General features: G+C 42.1%; 1 long non-coding RNA gene and 1 other non-coding gene across 6 annotated transcripts; both read right to left on the bottom strand.

The window, feature by feature from the left end:
• Positions 1-13,246: 13,246 nt before the first annotated feature.
• On the bottom strand, positions 13,247-24,200 carry LOC127666194 (uncharacterized). Of its 5 annotated transcripts, none has more exons than XR_007973563.1 (5): positions 24,109-24,200; positions 17,884-18,509; positions 17,041-17,158; positions 16,869-16,937; positions 13,247-13,577 (listed from the first exon to the last, which is right to left on the bottom strand). It is a non-coding gene; the product is annotated as an uncharacterized LOC127666194 (long non-coding RNA). The 5 variants fall into 5 exon arrangements; XR_007973562.1 differs by lacking the exon at positions 16,869-16,937 and having other exon boundaries at positions 17,884-17,931; positions 18,052-18,509; XR_007973561.1 differs by lacking the exon at positions 16,869-16,937.
• LOC127666447 (U6 spliceosomal RNA) lies at positions 15,931-16,037 on the bottom strand. The gene has a single exon (XR_007973640.1). It is a non-coding gene; the product is annotated as a U6 spliceosomal RNA (small nuclear RNA).
• Positions 24,201-26,949: the final 2,749 nt, after the last annotated feature.

Here is a 26,949-nt window from a genome sequence, read left to right as displayed (position 1 = left end):
TTGTTAAAATTATCTAAACTGCAGAAAGAAAATATCCAAATTAAGAAAATTATTAAAAAAAGGAGGACAAAACAACAGACATAGAGGAAATCTAGAGAATCGTAAGGACATACTTTAAAAGCCTGTACCCTGCCAAATTGGACTTCTAAAAAAAAATAAGTCATTTTCTCAATATATACCACTTACCAAAGTTAAATCAAGAGCAGATAAGCAATATTAACAGATCTATAACCCTTACTTAAATAGAAGCCGTCGATAAAAGCCTCCCAACCAAAAAAGACCCACGGCCAGACAACTTTAGCACAGAATTTTACCTGACTTTCAAAGAAGACCTAATGTTCCAGAAAATAGAAGCAGAAGGAATTGTAACAGGGGTAGGAGGAGAGGGGAAGCCTTTCAGCCCATGCCCAATTTCCCCAAAATAAGGACTCTGAGACTTCTTATATATGAATAAATGCCCAAGCCCATCGCTTTGGCTCTCTTCCAGTAGCTCATAATTCAATTATCCCATTTAAACTAGTCTAAGTCATGCCACGTGTCTACTTACTTCTCCTTAAGTTTCATGTGACTGTCTTCCCCAGAGTTCATGGTGAATCTTTCCACACCTGACTCTATCCCAGAAATCTTCTCTCTGTACCAGAACTTCTACCTCCCAATTTCCTGTGTAAGCTAGCAGGCCAACAAGATTTTACTGACAGTTGATGAACCATCAAGTAAGCTTCATACCAGAAATGCAGGCTTGGTTCAACTCGCAAAAATAGATAAATGTAATTATTTTGTTTGAAAGTTAAAAAAAAAATGAAAAACACATGATCTTCTCATTAGATACAGAACAGACCTTTGACAAAATCGAATAGTTCTTCATGATAAAAGTGCTTGGGAGATTGGGAAAACAAGGGACAAAGCTCAACATAATAAAGGCAGTTTACAGCAAGTCTATGGCCAACACAAATTAAGTGGAGGAAAGAAACTCAAATCAATTCTACTAAAATCAAGAACAAGAAAATGTGGTTGACTCTCACCATACCCATTCAATACAGTACTTCAAAGTCTCATCTTGAGCAATAAGATAACTGAAGTAGATCAACAGAATACACATTGGAAAGGAAGAAAGCAAAATATCTTTATTTGCAGATGATATGATAGTATTCATAAGTGACCCAAAAAATTCTACCAAGGAACTCCCACAGCTGGTAAACACTTTTAGCAAAGTGGGTTCATACAAAATTAACTCACAAAATACAGTGTCCCTCCTATATAGAGATGACGAACAGACTAAGAGAGGAATCAGGGAAAACACACCTTTCACAGAAGCCTCAAATAATATAAAACATCTTGGAGTAACTCTAGCCAAACAAGTAAAAGACTTATGTAACAAAAAAAAAAACAAAACAAAACAAAACAAAACAAAACAAAACAAAACAAAAAAACCCTCAGATCTTTGAAGAAATAAAGAAAGTATCAGAAGATGAAAAGCTCTTCCATGCTCATTGATTGTCACGACCACCCTCGCCGGCAAGGAATGACGCAACACAGGAAGATCTTCTTCAAGCAGTTTACTCAGGATCCCTGTACAGGCTTTCTCTGAGCCCGGAACGAATAAGCCAAGCCCTTAAATACTAATAGCCAGCCAATCAGGCTTAGCTACGTAGGCATTGTTGATAGGCTGTATCCACGCAGAAGGCGCAAGACTCAACAGGCTCCACCCAAATAAGGAGTTGTTTACGAAGGGGAGCCCGCCAGCGGAAAAAGGCGGAAAGCAGAAACCGCGCCAGGTAGCAAGCATCTCCCTACAATTCATCAGTGGGATTAACAGTAAAAATGGCCATTTTACCTAATGCAATCTACAAACTCAAGACAATCCTCATCAAAATTCCAATGCATTTCTTCACAGATCTTGAAAGAATTTTTAACTTCATATAGAAACACAGAAATCACAGGATGGCTAAAACAATCCTGAATAATCAAAGAAGTACTGGAGGTATCATTATTGTATATACTATCTCAAATTGTACCACAGAGATATAGTAATAAAAACCACATGGTATTGGCATATAAGCAGACATATTGTTCACTTGAGTTGAAATGAAGACCCATACATAAATCCACAAACCTATGGACACTTGATTTTTTATACAGAAACCAGAAATGCACACCGGATAAAAGATAGCATCTTCAACAAACTGTGCTCATCAAAATGAATGGCTGCATGTAGAAGAATGCAAATAGATTTATATTTATCACCTTGTACAAAACTGTACTCTAAATGGATCAAAAATCCTCAACATAAAGCCAGAAACACTGAGCCTGACAGAAGAGAACATGGGAATAGCCTTGAACATGTTACCACAGGAGACAATTTCCTAAACAGAACACTGATAGTACAGGCACCAGGACCAAAAATAAAAGAGACCTCATGAAACTGAAAAGCTTCTGCACAGCAAAAGACACTGTCCATCAGAAAAAGTGGCAGCCTACAGAATGGGAGAAGATTTTTACCAACTACACACCTGACAGAGGGGCCCTAATCAGTGTTCTATTGCTATGAAGAGACACCATGACCAAGGCAACTCACGAATAAAATCATTTAATTGGGGGCCTGCTTATAGTTTCAGAGGCTTAGTCCATTATTATCACGGCAGAGAGTATGCGATCATGCAGGCATGGTGATGGAGAAGTAGCTGAGAGCTAGCTACATCTTGCTCCTCAAGCAGAGGATGGGGGTGCTGGCATGAGCACCCTCAAAGCCTATCCCTAATAACACACTTCCTCCAGCAAGGTCACACCTACTCCAACAAGGCCATGCCTTCTAATATGTGCTAATATGACTAAGCATTCAAATATGTGAGCCTATTGGGGATCTTTCTTATTCAAACCACCATAAGGCTAATATCTAAAATATACAGAGAATACAAAAACCTAGGTATCAAAAAAAAATAATAACCTAAGTTAAAAAAATAATAACACAAATTTTAAAAAGAAAATGAGGTACAGATCTATCCAAAGAATTCTCAATAGAGAAAACTCAAATGGTTGAGAAATTCTCAAAGAAATGTTCGAGCATCGAAGAAATGTTCAGCATCCTTAGTCGACAGGGAAATGCAAATCAAAACTACTTTGAGATTTCATCTTACACCTGTCAGAATGGCTAATATCAATAAAACAAATGGCAGCTAACGCTGGTGGGGATGTAAAGAAAGGGGAACATGCACCTAATGCTGGTAAGACTGCAAATTATAGTCACTAAAATATAGAAATATTTTTATAGCCACTAAAATATAGAAATCAACATGGTGTTTCCTCAGGGCAATGGGAATTGAACCACCTCAAGATGCAGCTATACCATTCTTGGACATATACCCAAAGGATGCTTCATCCTACTAGAAGCACTTGCTCATTGATCACTGCTGCTCTATTTATAACATCCAGAAATTGGAAACAACCTAGATGCCCCTTAACAAATGAACAGACAAAAAAAGTGTGATACATTTACACAATAGAATATTACTCAGCCATTTAAAAAATGAAATCTTGAAATGTGCAAGTTAATGGATGACTCATCTTGCATAAGATATCCCATACCCAGACAGACAAGAATATACTCATTTATATAAGGATGTTAGCTTATATAACAACATATATAACAGTGTCAGTGTTGTATATGTTGTCAGTGATTACCAAGCTACAATCCACAGAACCACAGAGGTGAAGTGTAGAGTAAGCAACCAGAGGGACAGATAGATCTCCCTAAGAAAAGCAAATAGAATATATAGCTATGGATGGATAGTAAGGCATCACTAGAATTGGAGGATCAAATAGGGAGGAGGAGAAAAGGGGGGATAAGGAAGGGAATCTAGGGGAGACTGACAAAATTAAGGGCCATTTTAGGGGTAGTAAGAAAACCTAATGAAGTTGATGCTTCCTAAAATATATACATATATGAAGGTGATCTAAATGAAATTACCAAATAATGGGGATGACACAGCTCCAATTGGCCATCTCTTGATACCAAATGAAGCTTCCAGTACCAGTACTCTGTTAATATCCAATTGAGTTGTTGGCCAAAGGGGTTCCATGAAAATCCCCAAACATCCCAGGTTGTTGCCAAGACTGTAGTTTCCTCTCCATAAACTAACAGCAAGGCCCCATTACTGAGCACTACTTCTACGTAACTCATTGAGCATGGAGACATTTAGCTGGTGCCCACATGGAACCTTCATTCCTGTGTGCTAGTACCTTTAGTGCTGGAAGGTAGGCACTCTTTGTGCTACTAAAGGAGAAATGTAAACACGAGCCACAAACCCTTTGACCTACGATGGTGTCCTGCTTGCAAGATATGCTAGGGCAATGGTGTCATAAAGCTTGTGGGAGTAACCAACCAATATCTGATTTGACTTACGGCCCATTCCATGAGACAGAACCCATACCCAAAACTGCCTAGGTGACTGTCTTAGTTAGGGCTTCATTGCTGTAAAGGAACAGCATGGTCAAGGCAACTCTTATAAAGGAAAACATTTAGTTTGGGCTGGCTTACAGTTTTAAAGGTTTAGTCCACCATCATGACAGGAAGCATGGCTCCTGCCAGGCAGACATGATACTGAAGAAGCCAAGAGTTCTACATCTTGATCTGCAGGCTGCAGAAGGAGACTATCCTCTGCAGGCAGCCAGGGAACTGGAATTCCACATTGGATGATGCTTGAGCATAGGAGACCTCAAAGTAACACACTTCCTACAACAAGGCCACACCCACTCTAACAAGGCTACACCTCCTAATAGGACCACTCCCAGTTGGCCAAGCATTGAAACACATGGGGGGGTCAAACCTATTCAAACCACCATAGTAACCAAGAACCAGAGACTAGATAGTCCAGAAACCTAGAGTAAACTCAATATGACTGCTCTAAACAAAATGAAACAAAAACTAGCAATAAAATAACTCCCAAGATCATTCTACTCTACTCAAAGATCAGAGTTTTGCTTAGCCATCGCCCAAGAAGCTTCCTGCTGCAGCAGACAGGGACAAATATAGAGACCCACAGCCAGACATCATGCAGAGAGTGAGAGATCTTGGACCGCTCAGCCCTAAATGGGATGTCTTTATCAAATCCCTCCCTCCCCTCAGGACTCAAGGACCCATCAGGAAAGAAGATAGAAAGAATGTAAGACTCAGATGGGATGGAAAATCAGCAGGATTAACGCACAAGTGAAATCACAGAGACTGAGGCAGCATGCCTAGGAGGCACACAGGTCTGCACTAGATCTGGTCCTAAAGCAGAAAAGAAAAGAGAACACAAGCCCCCATCCCTAACCCTGAAGCCATTTATAATTTCATAAAAACGAATATGTAGTTTTCTCCAAGGAAGCCTTACTAGGGAAACAAGTTACTCTCATGGGTAGGCTGCAGGCCCAGCAGTAGATGGCAGAAAATAAACTCGGTGGCATCTCCCGAGGTTCCTTGTCTCATGTCATATCCTTATCGGGGCTTTTCATTTTGGGGGTTTGTTTGGGTTTTTTTTTTTTTTGGTTTTGGTTTTGTTTCTTTTTTTTAAATTTTTGTTTTATTTTTATTTTATCAATATTTTCCCTCTTCTTGCCCTATAGTTCTGTTGCATATATATCATGGCTTCCAGTTTAGTGTCTCTACGACACTCTTGAGTATGCAAATGAGTGCATCATTGCCTGTGTCTTTTCTTTCTGTTTGTTTATTTTGTCATATTCCCATGTGTTAGTTTTTGTACTTTGTCACATATTGTATTTTATTTTATCATATAATTATCCCTTAGAAATATGTGTGTCTTCTGATGAGAGACAGAAAGGAAGGGAGTGAGAATGGAAGGGGAGGTGGGGAAGAACTGGGAGGAGCAGAGAAGGAGGGGAAGCTGTTAATGGGATACATTATGTGAAAAAAATATATTTTCAATTAAAAGGGAGAAAGAAAAGAAGAATACAAATAATACCATAAGCTTAAATTTTTAAAACATAAGTGGTATATACATTTTTATTAAAATATCTTAAGTTGATGTAAACCTTACACCAGCAGGGGCTACAAAATGAAATTCTGTTTCAAAAAATTAATAATTCCTATTCTCAGGGTGTGGTGGTTGGAATGGTAATAACTCCCCATAGACTCATAGGGAGTGGCACTATTAGGAGGTGTGGTCTTGTTGGAGGAAGTGTGTCACTGGGGAGGAGCTTTCGGGTTTCAGATGCTCAAGCCAGGCCAAGTGTTACTCTCTGCCTGCTGCCTGTCAATCAGGATGTAGCACTCTCGGCTACCTCTCCAGCCCCAAGACTGCCCAAATGCTACCATGCATTCCCCCAAGACAATAGTGAACGAAGCCTCTGAACTGTAAGCTACACCTAATTCAATATTTCCTTGTAAGAGCTGGTGCGGTCGTGGTGACTCTTCCCAGCACTAGAAACCCTAACTAAGACACAAAAACTGGGGAGATAGAGCAATCGGTCAGTCAGTAAAGTGCTTGCTCTGTAAGCATAAGGAACTGAGTTCAATCTCCAGTACCATGTAAAAACCAGACGTGCCATCCACTTATAACCCCAGCACTGAAGAGGGGGCAACAAAACATAGACACTAAAAACTGACCAAGCTACCCCAAAGGTTTGTCTATGTACTAAAATATTTCCTGATCTAGCACAAGGGTATCTCAAGTTTTTCAAATCATTATCTTTGTGTTTCTATATATTCCTGTTTATAGGAAGTGCAAACTCACAAAAACAAAAAACAAAAAAACAAAACAACCAGGAACACTTGACACTCAGACACCTTCCCCATCTCTGCTCTTCTTCTAAACCTCTGTAGGTGGTACCATACAAACATGTAACTCACAACTTAGCCACAAAAGGGGGTGCATTGAGTATTCTGGACCCCACTGCAGATCTACTGAATCAGACTTTATTGTACAAAGGACTCAAAAATACATGTCTTTGATGTTTTTGTTATTTGAGGCAAGGTCTCACCCAGAGTGGCCTAGTCCTTGCCATATAGCACAGGCTAGCCTTGAACTCACAGCAAGCCTCCTATATCAGTCTCTCAAGTGCCAGGATTACAGATGTGTGCCACCACTCCCAGAAAGAATACCTTTTAACGAATCCTTCAGGCTATATGAAGTCTTGCATACATTTGAAAAGTCCTACTCTATTTAATAGTGCCAACCAATAGAAGATACAAAAGCAAAGAAGCTGGGACTTGAAATCAGGAGAACTTGAACCAGACACAACTTTGTTTCCAAAATCATACCCACTACATTCCCTGTAGCTAATATTGCCCCATGCTGGGTTTTCTATCTTTGAGTCCAACCTCACCTGGACTGGGCTTATTTTGCAATAAGGACGCTCAGTTTTCAGTGACTCACATTTCAGTGACTAACAGCAATGCTTCTCACAAGGTAGTTTAATTATTTAGAATATTCTTTCTCTACACTGATTGCCATGGAAGCAGGAGTAAACTCACTTTTCTGGCTTTACATGAAGGGGAAGGGTGTTCATTCAGAATTATCTGGAGCAGGCACTCTAGTCTTTAATTCACAGACTGATCGCCCATTTGTGGTTATACACAAAAGCCACTCTGCCTGCTTAGGGCTGGGCAATCGCCTGTCACTCATTCTCACACCTTGTGCGCCCACAAGTCTCTGCATTCCCCACTGTTCACTGGAAAAGACGGTTAGTCTGACAGTAGCATTTGTCTATAGATAAAAACATAAATATTATGAAGACAGTTTGATGCTATGTCAATTCAACAAAACAACTGTACACACACACACACACACCATTGGTGCCAGGCCTGGTGGCACATGCCTGTAATCCCAGCACTTGCACTTGGGAGTCAGAGGCAGGCAGATTTCTGAGTTCAAGGCCAGCCTGGTCTACAGAGTGAGTTCCAGGACAGCCAGGGCTACACAGAGAAACCCTGTCTTGAAACAGCCCCCCAAAAAAAGAAAGAAAAAAGAAAACACCATTGGTGAGCTTTATTATAGAGTGTTTTCTCAATTCACTCAACATCACTTCCTGGTAAGCCGACAGTGATGGCAGGAAGAATATTCAATAGTGTTGAAATGGGGCTGGAAAGATGGCTCTGTCTATTAAACCCTGTCATGCAAAGATGAAGACCTGCATCTGATGAAGAACCAGCCCAAGAAGCCAGGCATGGATGGCAGCACACGCTTGTAATCCTGGAGCTGGCAGGGAAACTAAGGCAGGAGAATCCTAAAGGTCCTGCCAGCCAACCTAACCTAGTTGGCAAGTTCCAAGCCAGTGAGAGTCTTCCACAAAGAAAAAGGCCAAGCACAGATACTCAAGGCTGTCTCAGACCTGCACGTGTCCATGCACACACACACACAAACATGAATGCATATGTGAACATGCATACACACACACACACACACACACAAGTGCAGACTTCATATTGACAACATGTTCTTGACAGAGCGATGTGCCCAATATTCATCTGTGTCTTCCGTCTCCTGACTTGGCATCTGTCACCTTCTCTGGCGAGCTGGTTAGGGGATCTCCAATGAACTCTGTTTCAACAAAGCCTCTGCAGTAGTCAGAGTCCAGGAAGCCAATGATTGTCTGGAAGGAGAGGATGTTATTCCAGAAGTGGAGACTAATCAGACCTTTAACAATTCTCCTGTTAGAGAAAAGATGCTTCGCCACATTTTTTCCAATGATGGTATTTAGTTAAAACATAATGTAAGCACAAAATACCCAGAAATCATTTTAAAATGCGGTCAGGACTCACTCGGTCTGGGGAAGGGATAGAATTTCTTCTCTATAAGACGTTCTCAGCTGATGCTGATATTGATTCCCAGATGACAGTGAATGACAAGTTTCCATCTTACTAGAACTCGGGTAAAAGAGAGTGTAGTATCGAACCCTTAACCTCCTCCACTATCCCACGATTCTTTAAGAACTCGGAATTTAAATACCCATATTAAATCTATGAAAGCAGGGCCTGTAATCTTAGCCACTCAAGAGGCAGAAGCCGGAGGATGATAAATGAAGTAGACCAAGGAAGTTGGAGGCCCGCCTAGGCAAGCTAGTGAGACCTTGTTGCAAAATAAAACATAAAAAGGACAGGGAAACAACTCCTAGATAGAGCACTTGCTTAGCGTGCTGTGATGGTTCGTATAAGCTTGGCCCAAGGAGTAGCACTGTTGGGAGGTGTGGCCTTGTGGGTATGGGCTTTTTTTTTTAACCATTACCACAGATTTTTATTATCAATATCAAGGACTCCACACTCCATATTTCATATAACCGTGTGTGCTGTATTTTTTTCTTTTTTTTTCTTTTCTATATTCTTTGTTGACATTCCAAATGCTTTCCCCTTTCCCAGTTCTCCCCTCCCCATATGCCCCCTCTTCTCTCCACCCATTCCCCAATCACCCCCATCCCATTTCTCTGTCCTGGTACTCCCCTATGATGCTGGATCAACCCTTTCCAGGATCAGGGCCCTCTCCTTCCTTCTTCTTGGGTATCATTTGGTATGCTAATTGTGTCTTGAGTATTCAGGGCTTCTGGGCTAATATCCACTTATCAGTGATTGCATTCTATGTGTATTCTTTTGTAATTGGGTTACCTCACTTAGAATGATATTTTCCAGTTCCAACCATTTGCCTAAAAATTTCATGAAATCATTGTTTTTAATTGTTGAGTAGCATTCTTTTGTGTAAATATACCACATTTTCTGTATCCATTCCTCCACCGAGGGACACCTGGGTTCTTTCCAGCTTCTGGCTATTATAAATAAGGTTGCTATGAACATAATGGAGCATGTGTCCTTATTGCATGCCAGGGAATCCTCTGGGTATATGCCCAGGAGTGGTATAGCAGGGTCTCTAGAAATGTCATGCCCAGATTTCTGAGGAACCGCCAGACTGATTTCCAGAGTGGTTGTACCATCTTACAATCCCACCAGCAGTGGAGGAGTGTTCCTCTTTCTCCGCATCCTTGCCAACAGCTGCTGCCTCCTGAGTTTTTAACCTTAGCCATTCTGACTAGTGTAAGGTGAAATCTCAGGATTGTTTTGATTTGTATTTCCCTAATGACTAATGATGTTGAACATTTCTTAAGGTGCTTCTCAGCCATCCGAATTTCTTCAGGTGAAAATTCTTTGTTAAGATCTATACCCCATTTTTAATAGGGTTATTTGGTTTTCTGAGGTCTAACTTCTTGAGTTCTTTGTATATATTGGATATTTGCCCTCTGTTGGATGTAGGGTTGGTGAAGAGCTTTTCCCAATTTGTTGGTTGCTGTTTTGTCATTTTGACTGTGTCCTTTGCCTTACAGAAACTTTGTAATTTTATGAGGTCCCATTTGTCAATTCTTGATCTTAGAGCATAAGCTATTGGTGTTCTGTTCAGGAACTTTCCTCCTGTGCCCATGTCCTCAAGGGTCTTCCCCAGTTTCTTTTCTATTAGTTTCAGTGTGTCTGGTTTTATGTGGAGGTCCTTGATCCACTTGGAGTTGAGCTTAGTACAAGGAAATAAGAATGGATCAATTTGCATTCTTCTGCATGCTGACCTCCAATTGAGCCAGCACCGTTTGTTGAAAAGACTATCTTTTTTCCACTGGATATTTTCCACTCCTTTGTTGAAGATCAAGTGACCATAGGTGTGTGGGTTCATTTCTGGGTCTTCAATCCTATTCCATTGGTCCACTTGCCGGTCACTGTACCAATGTGGGTATGGGATTTAAGATCCTTGTCCTAGCTTCCTGGGAGCCAGTATTCTGCTAGCAGCCTTCAGATGAGGATGTAGAATTCTCAGCTCCTCCTGCACCATGCCTGCCTGGATGCTGCCATGTTCCTGCCCTGATGTTAATGAACTGAACTTTGTCCTTATAAGAGTTGCCTTGATCATGATGTCTATTCACAGCAGTAAAACCCTAAGACGCATGTGCATGTTGGTTCAATCTCCAGCACTGAAATGAAAGAAAGAAAGAAAGAAAGAAAGAAAGAAAGAAAGAAAGAAAGAAAGAAAGAAAGAAAGGAAGGAAGGAAGGAAGAAAAGAAAGAAAGAAAGAAAAAAAGAAAGAAAGAAAGAAAGAAAAGAAAGAAAAAGACAGAAACAAAAAAACTCTACTAATACGCATTTTAAAATACTATATATTTAAAACTGAAAGGAAGTAAATTAAATGTTAAGTTTTTTCTATTATCTTTTATTTCCACTACTTTTTCTAAAATAAACATCATTTGATTTTGTAAAATAAAAGTAAAAGTAGCTCCTAAAATGTAGTCCTTAACAAATTATTCTGTGCTCTGCATGGTGACAAGTACCTTCAATACCAGCACTCAGGAGTCAGAAGCAAGTGGATCACCAAGTTTGAGGCCAGCCTAATCTATGTAGTGAGTTCCAGGACAGCCAGGGCTACACAGAGAGACCTTGTCTTGAAAAAGAAAAATAAATAAATAAAAATTGTAATCTTTTTGCAATACACACCGGATACCAAATTAAAAGGTTTTGAGTTCTTCACAAATATGTATGCAGATTTTTCTCTGCCTTTCCATTGGCAGGTGTCCCAGAGTCAGCTCTGAGGGGTGCCGAAGGAAAGTTTGTAATGAGACCAGTTGTTTTCTAAAGTAAAAAACTGCATGCTGGTTTCTGGTTTTGACATCTTGATGGTGAAGCCATGGTAGTCTCAGTCTTCATTAATAATAAGAGCCTGACTCTTTGAAAGAGCCCATTACAACCTCCTCATCAAAAGGCCAGAATATCCCAGAAGCACTTGGTAAACACCTTTGGTAAATCCATGGTTATCTTAAAGCAATTCAAAGAGGAAGCTGGTACATTTTGAAACTCAGATCATTATTAATGACTGGGTTTCACAAGCAAGAAGAAGACAGCCATAAGAGGTACAAAGCAATCTTTTTTTTTATTCGATATATTCTTTATTTACATTTCAAATGATTTCCCCTTTCCTGGATCCCCCTTCCCCGAAAGTCCCATAAGCCCTCTTTGCTCCCCCTGACCTTCAATTCACCCCTTCCCACTTCCATGTCCTGGTATTCCCCTACACTGCTGCACTGAGCCTTTCCAGGACCAGGGGCCACTCCTTCCTTCTTCTTGGACATCATTTGATATGTGGATTGTGTCTTGGATATTCCAAGCTTCTAGGCTAATATCCGCAAAGCAATCTTAATACTGGGGTTAGCTGATCTCTTGACAACCTTATGCTATAAGTAATGATCTTAATATTTCTTAGGAACTTATGCAACATGGTCTATATTAAACCTGGGATGGATTATCTTATTTATACAACCTATGATCCCTATGTCATAGATGGTAATACAACATGGAGAGGTTAAACTTACTTACATATAGATATGAAGCAAGTGAGAGCCAAGGCCAGATGACAATCCAGGCCATATGTGTCCCAGTTGTGTCTCTGGGGATGTGTTTCTAAAATAAAAGGATAATCAAAATTCTATTCTCATCGGCATTCCATATGCTACCTGGGTTTGTTTTTTTTTAATATTCTTTTTTCTTAATTTTCACATTTGTGTTGCCCTTAAGGTTGTAAGTTCCTTCTTGGCAGGGTCCATGGTTTGTTTGTTTTTCTTGAAAACAACACAACTTTAGAATAAAGTGCGAAAAGTGTGGGAGGGGAGGAAATGGAGGAAGGGTGAAAGGGATCAGTGGAATTGTGGGTAAGTTTTTTCTTCTAAGTTTTCCATAAACTACTCATTGAAAAAAAAAATATATATATATCTTAATTACTTATCCTTCCTTGTTTTGGACAGCATCTGTTGATGTACATAAAATACCTCATCAACTGGCAAGTCTCTAGGAATGACAGTAACCATACAAATAAAGAACAAATAATGTCCGTGCATTTACCCAAGTCAAGAGCTATAAATATCGGAAGCCAGGCTAGGTAGGAGGAGTCACCCGAGCAGAACAAAAGGAGAAACGCCAGCTGCAGCCCATCTCCGCAACCTCGCAGCTGCTTCCCTGAATTCAGATGGTCCAGGTTCACAACCCCACAGACCATTTCCCAAAGTCACAGAATCAAACCTGGGAGCAGGCCGTGAGAAAAAGGGTGGGCTCTGTAGTAGAACGTGACTCACCCGACTCCTGAATGCATGGAGCCAGGAATGATTCCCAAGACGCCGCCTTTTTCCACAGCTGGTGGTTCTGAAAGTTTATCTATGATTTTTAAGGGATAGAGAGAAAAATTGACTGAGGTCAGCACCAGAAAGAACCCTTTCCTCTCAAGAAAAACACTTGGAAGCTAAAAAGACAGGCGTTTTAATAGAGACTGATCTGTTGCTGGTAAGACTTTTGAGGTAGAAGCTTTTGCCATCTGCTTCCTGGTGTTCTTGTTATTGTGCCTTTTGATGTCATCAGCTCACAACTGATGAGACAATGGTGTATTATTTGGGTTGTATTCATCACCCAGTGCTGCAAAGGACAGGTGGTTGAGAAAATGCTGGAATCTCCTCTTGCCCATGAGTCAAACAGGAAGGCACTCTGTCTTCGAGTTCCACTGAGGAAGTGCTGGACGCCATGGGAGATCCCCAGAAGTCCCTGGCTGATCAGCCTGGTTGTTTTGCCCCAGAAACCCTGTCACAAAGCAGAATGACAAGTGACAAACACAGAGGAAATGGGGGGAAAGCACATGGCTTTGAGATAGAAGCCCTGTACATAGTAGGGAAATTTTCTATGGTACCTCTGGAAGGTAGAATACAGACAAAACGTGGCAAACTCTTTCTTGACTCCTTTGGAAACAGATTTGGGGGCAGAATCCTAGCAAGATGACGTGGCACGAGGACCGACTGATTAGGTTGTATCATACTTCTGACCTATACAAGCTGTGTTATCTTTATAATGCTTACTCAACCTCTGAGTCTCAACTTCCTTATTTATGAAATTAAATAATTGTACCTAACACAGAAATGCTATAAAAATTAATGAAGCAATGTTGATAAAGTACCATCTGTGTGTGTGTGTGCGCGTATGTAAACTATGTAGTGTATGTCATGTAGCAGGCCTGAAAAAAGATAGAAGTTGTATATCTGTGCATATGCATTTTCCATGTATTACATTATGTGAATATGAAAAGCATTTTGGTTTTAGAATTATTATATATAATTAAAGTATGAGAAGTATAAAATAAATAATTATTTTAATTTAATTCATTTTAATAAATATGACAAAACCCCAGTAATGACTCAAAATAGCAGTGTACCATGACAAAGTCATCCTGCGTTCTGCACTACTGGCTTTTCAAACTCACTGGGGAATCAGGTAAGTAAAATACTATTTTACTTGCTCAAATTTCCATATGTCAAAGAAAGACTGCACCAGGTAGAGTTAAACAAGCATAAAAGCACATGATCAAAGATTGCTGCCTTCAATTAACACAGGAACCCACAACTGACCAAAGGGTGGAGAGTGAGGGTAAGTGAAGTGCCCAGCCAATAGCGAGCCATCTTCATCATGCCCTCACCCAAGGCTCAGAGACCATCAAGGAAGTGGGAACAGAAAGACTGCCAGAGACAAAGATCAGGGAAGATGGCACTGAAACTGTGGTTTTCTGGATGTGGCAGGACCAGTGCACTCATGAACTATCAGCAGCTATGGCTGCCTGCACATCATCAAGACTGCAGCATGGGAGGGGGCGGTGCTCAGTAACTCAGTAACCCCCGCCCCAGGGAGGAGCTATTGGTAGTTGATAGATTCTGGAGCAAGGGCAGGTGGGGTTTTTTGTTTGTTTGTTTTGTTTTTTTAAGGGCATGAACCTTAAAGGACAAGGGTAGGTCAGCCATGAAATGACCTCATACCCGTGAGTATGTGAGCAGCACAAACTTGACTTGAAGGGTCATGTGTGTGTGTGTGTGGAGAGAGAGAGAGAGAGAGAGAGAGAGAGAGAGAGAGAGAGAGAGAGAGAGAGAGAGGGAGAGGGAGAGGGAGAGGGAGAGAGAGGGAAAGAGAGAGGACATGGAGTTGAGAGGGGGAGAGGCATGGAGTAGATTGGGAGGAGTTAGGATGAATATAATCAGAAAGTATGCATTGATGAAATTCTTAAAGAATTAATAAGAATATTATGTGGGAGGGAGAGATGGCTACAGTAGGAGTCAAGTCTAATGCAATAAGAGTGAATTCAATTCCCTTAAAACAAAAGGCAAGGCAAGGGTGTGTGTATGTGTGTGTGTGTGTATGTGTGTGTGTGAGGGTTTAAAATATTATTTCTTTTACTTATAAGATTATAATTACATAATTTCTTCTTCACTTTCCTCCCTCTAAACCCTCCCATATCCCACTCCTCGATATTTTCCAAATTCATGACCTCCTTTTTCATTAATTATTGTACTTATGTGTATACACATATATACTCCTAAATACAACTTTCTCAGTCTACATAATGTTACTTGCATGTACGTTATCACGGTTGACCATTCAGCATTGGAAAACCTATTCGGGGGGGTCTCTTCCCTGGGTAGGACCATTTCTCCCACTCTTGGCATTCCTGGTAATTTAGAGTTCTTTGTGTAGGATTGAGGCCTCTGGGCTTTCCCCATCAATGTCAGCATGTCTATTGTTGTCCTTGTTCTTCTCATATTTATGCAATAATGATACAAGTTTATGGGTGTGGTTTCTGATGTTGCTAGGAGACACAGTCTCACAGCATCTCACAGCAAACTCCCTGGTCCTTGATCTTTTACAATCTTCACACACACACACACACACACACACACACACCAAGTCTAAAATGCTCTCTTAGACATGGGATTTGTTTTGTAGATGTATTCATTGGAAATGGGCTCCACACTCTGCATTCTGACTGACTGTGGTTTTCAGTAATAGCCTCCATCTATTACAAAGAGAAGTTTCCTTGATGAGGGATGAGCAGTATACTTAACTATGAGTCTAAGAACAAATACTCAGAAAATAGGGATTAAGCTGTCTTAGTGAAAACAGTATGGAACACTTCATGAATTCACATGCCATCCTTGTTCGGGGATCATGCTAACCTTCTCTAGGTCGTCCCAATTTTAGTATGCATGCTGCTGATGCAAGCATTGCTAGGGAGTTTTTCACTACAAAGGGCGAGCTAGTGGACATATATGAAGGACACTGGAGAGAGTGCTTTGTCAAGGTAAAATGGTCATCTGTGTACCAGTTGGTACTCTCTGAAATTGGGCTCCTCTTGAAAAGGTTAGCTCAGGAACTTTGGAAAGGTCATGGAACCCTTGCCCCTCCAAGAAGGGAGAGGCTAAATTACATTCCTCGAATCACAGGGAGGTCCCTGCTGCTAGGGGAGGCCACAGTTATTCCAAGACTGTTGGCCACTTACCTCATTCCCTAATAGCCAATTAGTTTAAAGGTAACACTGTTCTACCAATCACATCGTGCCTAACGGCGGCTGCCCTGAGGACTGTATAAAGGCCCATGCAGGGTGACCCCAGCATGCTGAATCAAATAAAATTCCTCTTGCTTTTTGCATCGATTCCTGCTCCCCAAGTTTTACACTCAACCAGGTACTGAGAAAAAGGCCCCATTCTTTTTGTTTTTCTTATGGTCACACTTCAAATGGAACCCCCTCAGCCCACGAAGAAAGTCATTCCCGACTTATGAAATTTATATTTTGTAAGATGCGTGTCTTAAGGAGAAATTTCCTGAAGTAATCATGCTAAGAGGTGGAGGTTAGGAGCCAGGAGTCAAAAAGGAAGCCTGCCTAAATTTTAGACATGCTAAAAGGAACTCTAGTACCACGGTAGAGCAGTGTCCTAGTGGGCAAATACATGAGTCAACTCTTCATTACTGTAATGAAATACCTAAGGTGATCACCTTTAAACAGGTAAGGTTTATTTTGACTTATGGTTTCAGACATTTCAATCTTTGATAGTTTACCTATTCCTTTGTGTCTATAGTGGCTCAGCATGTCAGGGCAGGATCACATGGCACAGGACGCCTGGTCACCTAATGGTGGGCAGGAAAAGACAGGAAGGGCCTCGATCCCAACATCTTCCCCTGCAGGACTTGGGCTATTTAGGGTTAATTATCAACTCGAATCTAGAATTACCTAGGAGTGGGTCCCTGGGTGCTGTGCCTGTGAGGAATGTCCTTATCTTTTGATTACCTTGATTGATGTAGACCTATTGTAATTGCAGCTGGGACCATTCCTGAGCAGGTAGGTGGTCCTAGATGGGAAAAAAACAAAACAAAAATAACTCGAGAAAGTGAGCTGAGTACCTTCAAGCATGCACTCTGTACTGTCTCTTTGGGCCTGAGTGACCAAATGCTCTAATCTTCTGCCACCATAGATCCCCTGTGGTGATGCTTTCAACTGTGAGCTAAAGCCAGCCCTTTGTCCCTTAAAGGACTTTTGTCAGGATGTTTTGTCACAAGAAAAGAAGCTAAGACATCAGACAACCTCCTCTCAAAGGTTCCAGCACCTCCCTGCCACACCACATGCTGGACGCCACATCTTTTACACGTGGACTTTGGGGGACATTTAGGCTTTAACCTATAGTAGTTCCTTCTGTACTAATGGACAGGGAGGACACACCCATCTACGACAAACATCTGCAGCACCAGGTACCACTGCCAGAATAAGCTTCTCTCTCCTATTTTCCATAGAGAGGCCGTGACTTTATGTGCTCTAATTTTAAAATTATAAAAATTATAAACTTGAAAATAATATTGAACCACACCATGAGAATCAAGACAAGTGTTTCTTCCCACTTGCTTCTTTGTCTCGGGTGGATTCTGGAAGTTTAAAGAATATTCAGGGCAGAGAAAGGGGCTCTATGTCCCTCAGGAGTCTTCTTGGTTTTGTGTTTTGTTTTGTTTTATTTGTTTGTTTGTTTGTTTTTTAGTTAAAGCTCTTTCAGGAGGGGGAGTTTCTCCTTCTTCAGATACCAACCTCAGGTGTTTCTACATTCCAGTTCCCACAAATAATGCATCGATGTACCTAAGGCACAGTAAAGCAGTTTGGACAGCACATTAGTGTGTATAACTGATGTATACATCTTAGCTATTACTTTGGGGGGAGGAGACACAACCCTATGGCAATGGCAGAGTAGAAGAGTACCTTAGTTATAGCTACTTCATCAATCAGCTGCTCCAAAAGAGCCCAGTGCATTTCTGTATGGAAAGATGTAATCATTGTGTCCTTTATAAAGACAAAATTAAAATAAATATTTTTTTCTAGAGACAGACTTCACCAAGTATCCTGTGCTCTCTCTCTCTCTCTCTCTTTCTCTCTCTCTCTCTCTCTCTCTCTCTCTCTCTCTCTCTCTCTCTCTCTCTCTCTCTCCTCTGTCAAGCCCAGTGTGGATATATGTAAGATCTGAATATGGAAAATTTCTGGCTCCACCACGGATGCTCTTCAGATGTTGTCAGCATCACATCGGTTAAAAAAAAAAAAAGACAAGAGAAAGTTTTGTGTGACACTTGAAGAATGTTCTTTCCTAGCTCTTGTCAGCATCCTCCACAAGGGCAAGCTTTCACCTTCATAATGCTCAGATACAGCAGCCACAGTTGATCATCCTAGGGAAAAAAACAAAACAATGTGTAAAGTTCACTCTAGAGCTGCTGAGACAAGATACACCCATGCTAAACTGACCCAGCCCCAGCCGGGTCACAGTTGGAAGCTCTTAAAGGAGAAGAATGCTTTAAAGATAAGTTTTTTTTTTATGACTAACCTTAATCTTTCACTTCCTCTCACAAGAGAACAGCAGATGTTCCAAGCAGGGTGGGGGAAGGGATGGGGGACATGAAGGAAGCAAAGTAGGCTGTGGCCCAACTTACTCTTTAAAACACTAGCCATGTGCTCGTTCTTTCTTCTACAACCCCAGGGAGTGGGGAGGTCTGGTGGGATGGAGGATGTGTGTGGTAGGAGAAAGGGCGGTGGTAGTGAGGGGTTAGTGACATCCTCTTGGAGACTGGGGAGGAGGTATGGAATGAGGAACAGTCATAGGGTAGACCAGGAGGGGGATAACAACTGGACTGTAAAAAAAGATTTAATAATAATAACAATAACAACAACAAAACAACCAAACGCCACAAATAAAACATGCCTGCTTGTCCAAAGGAGATGTACTATAAATGTGCACTTGCATGAGGGCTTGTCACCTCAGGGAATGGATGTGTGAGGGTCCTGGTTCTGTGGCTAAACCCTGCCATTATCTGTGCTGGGGTTGTATTCATTCCTTCAGTGGGTCTCCTTTCTGCTTTGTTTGAATCTCTGTAGTTACGAATGTTGATAAGCAACTTTTCTTGAGTTTGGTAGCCCTTTATATAGCTCTTTTAATATCAAAAAAAAATCTTTTGCATATCATAAAAATCGGGTCTTTCTGACTTCTGTTGTATGAGCTACGCTCCATAAGGGACTCTTACAACAGAGGTCAGAAAAACCCGATTTTTGTGATATGCAACCCCTGAGGTGACAACCCCTCTGGCCCCACTGGGCAATGACATGTCGAACTCAGCCTTCTCTCCTACATCACCACCACTGCATATCCAGTTCCTCTCTCTCCACAGCACACGGACAGCTCCACTGTTCTCTCTGCCCACCTCTCCATCAGGTGTTTTTGTTCATCTTAGGGGTGCCTGGTGCCTGTGCTACAAGGTGGGGCAGCCTCACGGGTTTTGTTTTTAACTGAACATAAATTAACAAAAAGATCCCTCAGTTCTACTTTGACCTACTCAACAGGAATAGGGAACTGAGTGCTTGCCTGACGTGTCTAAGGACCTGGGTTCAATTCCAATGCTTGACTTGGGATTGGTCCTCAGTTGGGGTGGGGGGTAGGAGAAGCAAATTTACAGCAACAATAACAACAAAAAGTACAGGGTCATCCTCAGCTACATAGTAAGTTCAAAGCCAGTCTGGGCTACATGGCCCTGTATCAAGAGGACAGAAAGACTCACAAAATAGCTCAGTAATTAAGTATAGAACACACACACACACACACACAATGTCCCTTGTGTATGGTGGCCTGCTTACATTTCAGCCTCTAAAGTCAGAGAAAAGAGGTCCTCAGAGCAAGCTAGCTACAACCACTTGGGGGTGGAGGACACTCCCGAAGCAGAGGCAGGAATCTCTGAATTCAAGCCAGCCTAGTACACAGAGAGAGTTCTGGGACATCTCAGGGTTATACAGACAAACCGAGTTTCAGGGGGAAGAAAAAGTAAATAAAACAAACAAGCAAGCTGAGTACAAATCTAGCTACATTGGCCCGCTCTGGGTTAGACTGGGAGATCCTGCCCCAGTGAACAATGTCAAAAGAAAAAAAAGTGATGGAAAATGATCACTGACATCAATATCAGGCTGCCACACCATCGTGTGCACACCCAGGTACACAAACGCACCCCACACGTGTACATACACATACACACATTTATGTATGCCACACACACACTCAAGACTGGAAAAAATAATAAAATAGTGAGAGAGGGAGAAGATGCGTATCAACGTAAGCTCGCAGTCATAGAAGCATTGCCAATAATGTCCAAAACTGGGAAACAGTCCAGCTGCCTGTCAAAGGTGACTAGTCTATCCATGTGACAGAGTGTTAGGCATCCCTTGTCAGACACTGGACTCAGTGAAATAAGCCAGTCAGAAAAGAGCTCCAAACTGGATGAAATATGCCAAATAGGGCAGATCTAGAGATGGAGGTAAACTGGGGGTGACTGAGATTTTTAAAAGGGGGGTTCTCTGGGGCATGGTGAAAATATCGTGAAAGAGAACTGTGACATAGCAGCCAATTTCTGCGAATTTACTAAAAATCACAGGATTGGACAGCCTATATGGCTGGGTTTATGAGTCATAAACCATACATTAGACCCTGAGATCCTAAAACTTACGTGAGCTTAGGGACACCAAGAGCTGAGGAGCTCTAATTGAACATGTCCAGACTTGATACTGAGCTGCCACTCCTGATGGAAACCAGTCATCCATGCAAGACTACATCTTTCCAAAAAGAATAGCGGGTGCCTTCCTATGTGCAAGAGTCACGGCATCGAACCAGACCTGAAAAAACAGGCCTGTAATCTCAGTTCCTTGAGAAGGTGAGGCAGGAGAATGACTAGGTCAAGGACTGCCTAAACATCTTAGCAAGACCTTGGCTCAAAGCAAAATGTGAAAAGTCGGGGGCAGGGGTGGGGGGGAGGCAGGCAGCTCAGTAGTAGAGCACTTGCCCTGGCTGCAATCCCTAGTACAAAAAAGAAGAGTAGGAGCAAAGGAGAGAGTTACCCACAACATCTGCAGCACATGTTTTAAGTTAAAATGAAGGGAGTAACTGGGCAAAATTCACCCTCATTTAAAAGTTGGGATTGACCCCTGGGGAGTCCACTGTTTCACAGCAGGCTATATAATCAAAGAAAGAGAGAAAGAAAGAAAGAAAGAAAGAAAGAAAGAAAGAAAGAAAGAAAGAAAGAAAGAAAGAAAGAAAGAAAGAAAGAAAGAAAGAAAGAAAGAAAGAAAGAAAGAGAGAGAGAGAGAAAGAAAGAGAAAGAGAAAGAAAGAGAGAAGGAAAGAAAGAGAGAAGGAAAGAAAGAGAGAAAGAAAGAGAGAGAGAGAAAGAAAAAAGAAAGAAAGAAAGAAAAAAAGAAAGAAAGAAAGAAAAAAGAAAGAAAGAAGAAAGAAAGAAAGAAAGAAAGAAAGAAAGAAAGAAAGAAAGAAAGAAAGAAAGAAAGAAAGAAAGAAAGAAAGAAAAAAAGAAAGAAAAAGTAAATAATAAAAGTCTTCATAAGACCTGCCACTGCTGCTCAAAATCTACACTGCAACGATTTTATTTTTTCTCTCAACCACAACATAACCTGATTCAAAACGGGAAAAAAAAAAAGACTTTCACAGGCATTTCCCCAAAGAAAATATACTAACGGCCTATAAGCACATGAAAAAATAAAAAATGTTCAGCATCACTAAATATTAAGTATGCAAATCACAACTGCAGTGAGCTACTGCTTTATCCTAGGAGCATGGCTACCATGATAACTTTTTTTAAACACAGAAAAAAAAACATGTGTTGTTGGCGTGGAGGTAGGAGAAATTGGGATGCTGTCACACTCAGAGGGCTGAGACATGACACAGCTGCTGTGGAACAGAGTTGTGCAGTTCCTTAAAGAGTCTGTCCAGCAGAGGCTTGAGCGGATAGCTCTGCATCTACCTTTATAGACACACAGTTGGTAACAGGCAGAAGGTGGGAAGCACCAGCCCACACCCAATGGCAGGCTACAGGGCATGCAGAGCTTGGCACGCCAGAGCACTCAGGTTAGTGTGACTCAGCACCTTACAAGAAAGGATTTCTGGCATATGCTCCTACTTGGAGAGACTTTAAAGAAATTATGCTAAAGGAAATAAGCTAATCAAAAGAAGGCAAATATTGTAGAATTCCACTTCTGAAAGGTACTTAGAGTCATCAAATTAATACGCGCACACATGTTTCCAGAAGCTAGGAGTGGGACAAGCAGGAAGCTATTTCATCTTGGAGCTTCAGTTTTATACAATGAAAAAAGATCTGGAGATAATCTCTCTCTGTCTCTCTCTCTCTCTCTCTCTCTCTCTCTCTCTCTCTCTCTCTCTCTCACACACACACACACACACACACACACAACGAATCATCTGAACATGAATGAACTGCACTTTTAAGTGGGTGGGTAATAAATTTTGTATGTATTTTACCATACATATTTTTTTAATTTTTTAAAATGTTTATATCATACCATAAAACTACATTGTACATTATTCTTAATTACTCCATGAGAAAACCGTCCTGAAGCTGGGGAGACGGCTCAGTGGTTAAGTGGGTACCCCCTGGCTGCTCTTCCAGTGGACCCAGGCTCGATTCTCAGCACCCACATGGTGACCCACAATCATCTGTATAACTCCAGTTCCAGGGAGTATGATATCCCCTCTGGCCTTCATGAGCACAAGGTATATACATGGTTCACAGATTTAAATGCAGGTAAAACACTCGGGCACATAAGCTAAAAATAAGTAAGAATTTCTTTAAAAGAAAGCAACAAAAAAAAGTCAACTTGTCAGATTATTGTAATCCAAGCTACTCTGAGGCAGGAGAATGGCCAGTTCAAGGCCTACCTGAGCTGAAAAGAAAGTTAAAAACCCGTCTAGCGAAGTTAACCAGACCCTATCTCAAAATAAAAAGTTAAAAGGATACATGGGAAGAGGGGATGGTGGGGGAAGGTCCGTGGTAGAATATGAGTTCGAGACTGCCTGATTCTAACCGGATGCCAAACCAAGTGCGCCAGGCCTGTGGCTTACTTTTAAAACTGATTTATTTTTTTAACTTATCTCACGGGGCCTTTACCAAAATTTCCCAGATTTGAGCTTTGAGAAATAAATACAGAAACAGTAATACGAGGATGTAAGATTGCTAGCTCGGGGAATACAGTGAGTGCTTCAGCATTTAATATTTTCTAAGGCCCTCCCTCTGTCAAGCAGCCAACCTCGGGTAAGTAAAGGGCCCTCTGGTTAGGTCGTGGTGCGCTCGCTGGCTGACTATCGGACTTTCAGTGTTTGTAATACAGAATTAAAAAAAAAACGAAAACAAACAAACTTAAGGTCTATGGTGGCCGTATTCTGACGTAAGGAGAGAAAAAAAGTATAGACCTCATTCATGTTCGTCTTCTTCTTGCCTCAACTAACTGAAGTCCTGCAGCAGCAGGTCTCAACCCTGCCTTCAATGATCCTTCTGTGGTCAGTAGATCCCGGTTTAGAATCTGACAGTATTGCTCTGCTCTGCAATACAGACCTTCTTTTCTAGGGCTCTTGACACAGTCACCCTCCACTGCTGCTCTTGGTTGGCTCTCCCTCCCACCCCCTCACCCCCTGCCCCCCCCAGCCCCCCACACCCCACACCCCACACCCTCCCCACCCCCATCATCCTGAGACTTGGAGCCCTCCTCAGACTTGGAGGCCCACTCTCCATCCCTCTCACAGGGTGAGGGTGGAGGAAAGTGTGGGGGTGGGGCACATTACCTCTTTATCTCTGGACCCCAAGATGCATCATCACCCCAATTCCTAGAGATGCTAATTGGTGGAATAGGATGCAACAACCTACCTAGCTTCTCATTAAACTCAGCAGGGAGTTTTAAGCTCACTGGAAATCCTTCTGATGGCACTGACCTTGAGTGTAGCTAAGAGGTTGTATTTTGTAAAAGTTTCCCTCTTCAGTTTAGGGCCTCATAGATGGATGGCGGTCACTTCATGCCAGGAGTCTAAAGACCGGAAAGTTGTAAAAGGTGTAATTATTGTTCTCAAATTTAACTCTTTAGTTCGATTTTTTTAAGTGGAGCAGTAGGATTCTGAGACAGCAACTTTGAAAGTCTCCTTAAAAGTTTGCATTAGAAAAGAAAAGAAACTGTTTAAAATCGTCTCGTTCACATTCGGAGCTACAGTGCCAGGAGATTCTTCTAAAAGCTTCGTTCAGCCAGGAGCCCAAGCATGAATAAATGGCCCCAGTGGCTGTGGAGGTGAGACTGTTCCTCCTCTCCCTTCTAAGTTTGCCAGAGTTCTTGGGAGTGCCTCTGCCCCACCCTCCTCTAAGCTTCCAAAAACCAACAGGCCATTGCCCAGACTTGCCGGTCCACTGTGAACCTGCCTCGCTGGAGAATTCTGTTGATGGGGTGGTGTCTCTCCTGGGGATAGCGTGACCAGAGAGGCATATTCACACACAGGCAGTTTTATTTGTTTCGTGCCCTTAATTATTTAACTGTGGTTGTGGTTTTTGGGGGGTGGGGTTGAGGGTAAAGAGGTGGAAAGGGGTTGGTTAAGAGAAGGCTACTGGAGCAGAGGAAAACAACTAAAAGAAGTTACGAGACCCAACCACACAAAAAACAACTCCATTCCCCCAGCCCACCTCTTCCTTCAGCTGCTCTGCACAACCACCACCACCACCCCACGCTCATGCCAGAGGAAGAGGAAGAGGGGGTCACAAAGAGAAGCACAGCTTCAAAAACTGCATCCTGAGTCATGACTAATGTGTGTTGTTTTAAGATAATTCGAATAGTCACCTTAGTAGAAAGGAAATTAAGACCCAAGGATCCAACAGAGGTTGTGGGAAAGTCTAGGAATCTTGTTGCTGGCAGACAGGCACTCTGGATGTCCTCTCTACTGGATCCTGTCAGGGAAGCTGCAGTGTTTGACAGGGGATCTGGGAGGAGCAGGCCTTCAGCAGTTCCTGTGAAGCTCAGAGTAACAGCAGCACTTGGGAATGGCTTCAGAACCAAACACACTGGGTAAAGCACTTGTCTCGCAAGCATGCAGGCTTGAGTTCAGATCCCCAGAGCCCACACAAAACTGGACACAGTGATGCTGGATGCCCTAGCAAGATGGGAGTTGGAGACAAGAAAGTCCCCCAAGAGCTCATGGGCTAGCTGGTCTGTGCGCAAAGTACTAAGCAAGAGACTCAGACAAGGTGGAAGGCAAGAACGGACACCAAAGATTGTCCTGTGACCTCTCTGTGTGCACAAGGGGAAATAGTCAACCATACTCTCTCACACACACACAAACACACACACACGCACTTATATAGAGATTTTAGAATAATAAAATAACTACTCAACCATATGTGTGTTAATGCTGATAAAGATAGGATTCTATATATTTTATATTCTGGACAAATAGACTCAAAGAAAGGTCAGGACAGGGGGAGTTCAGGGCAGAGGAAGAACAGCCCACTTGGCAAGGAAAGAAAGTTCAAGACTGGTTACTGTAAAACATGGTGGTGGCCCCAGTTTCGCACGAGAGGACAATGACTGTGGTTGTGGTTTCTGCCCCAGAGTTTGTCTCCCTTCACTACTAAAGGTCAAGGTTGTTTCCGGGTAAGAAAGTGGAATTATGGGTAGAGAACAAGCAGAGAGGAAGCAGTTCTCACTGGGGGGGTGGGGGGTGGGGGGGGCATTATCACAGCAGAGTGAGATTACAGGAGAGGGTAAGGTCAGAGGCCCTGGGTCCTGGGACTCAGTGATCACAACAACCCAGATTTTTGAAACTGCCTTTCAATCCCAAGCGGTCAACATAACTGCATCTGACTCTGCCTCCTCATTTCTACATACTTCATGGGCAAGTGTTCAGGACTGATCAAGTTCACAGCACAGACATAGAAGAGAGTTTTATTAGAGAGGGAACTAAAAAAAAAAAAAAAAAAAAAAAAAAAAAAGCAAACAAACAAACAAAAACAGGAAAACAGAAAGCCCAGAAACTCCCAGAACTCCTGGGAATCCTTTGCTCCCTAATAATGGCAACGTGGTGGTCCTCTTCCCCCTCCTCCTCCTCTCCCTCCTTCCCCCTCTCCCCCTCCCCCTCCTCCTCCTCTGTAAAGGACCCAGCTCCAGGGTTAGGCCTGAATGCTCCCTGGATTGACTCATTTTCACCCAAGGGTTGGGTGGTAAAATCAGAGCGAGTTATTTGCTGGGTCTCAGCCACACTTATAAAGCTAGCCTAACCCAGGCTCCCTGCGGGGTTTATTGCCAGTTGCCTCTCCTTGGTGATTAATGCTCCACAGGAACTCTCTGTTCTCTCCTTCCCCTCCTACCACCCCAGTAAGAGGCAAGGGTTCCCAGGCTGGAGGTAAAACGAATGGTTACATGGCAAAATAATTAAGCCTGGTGCCTTGGTTAGAGTTAGAACCCCAAGTAAGGGGCTCTCAAACTTGGACAATATTACAGGGAAATACCCATAACAGATCTATGTGTCCTTGCTAAGCTTGAAATCAAGCCCTTTCCATGCTTGCTAAGGACCACAGACTAACTCTATATATACATAGCTTCAGGACCTCATAGATTGCAACCCAATCCTGGCTCTTACTTGACTAAAAGTTATTTCTGGAGACCCTACTCTTCCATATCCTAACATCCTACACAACAAAGAAGCCCTTCAGTAGCTGCCCTGACACAGTCATGGACACCTGCAGTCTTCCACTTGAAAGGAAGAGGCAGGAGGGAGGGTTAGGGGTTCAAAATCATC

Source organism: Apodemus sylvaticus, chromosome 15 (genome assembly GCF_947179515.1).
Source record: "Apodemus sylvaticus chromosome 15, mApoSyl1.1, whole genome shotgun sequence".
NCBI classification, from domain to species: Eukaryota; Metazoa; Chordata; class Mammalia; order Rodentia; family Muridae; genus Apodemus; species Apodemus sylvaticus.
This window is presented reverse-complemented; position numbering and strand designations above follow the sequence as displayed.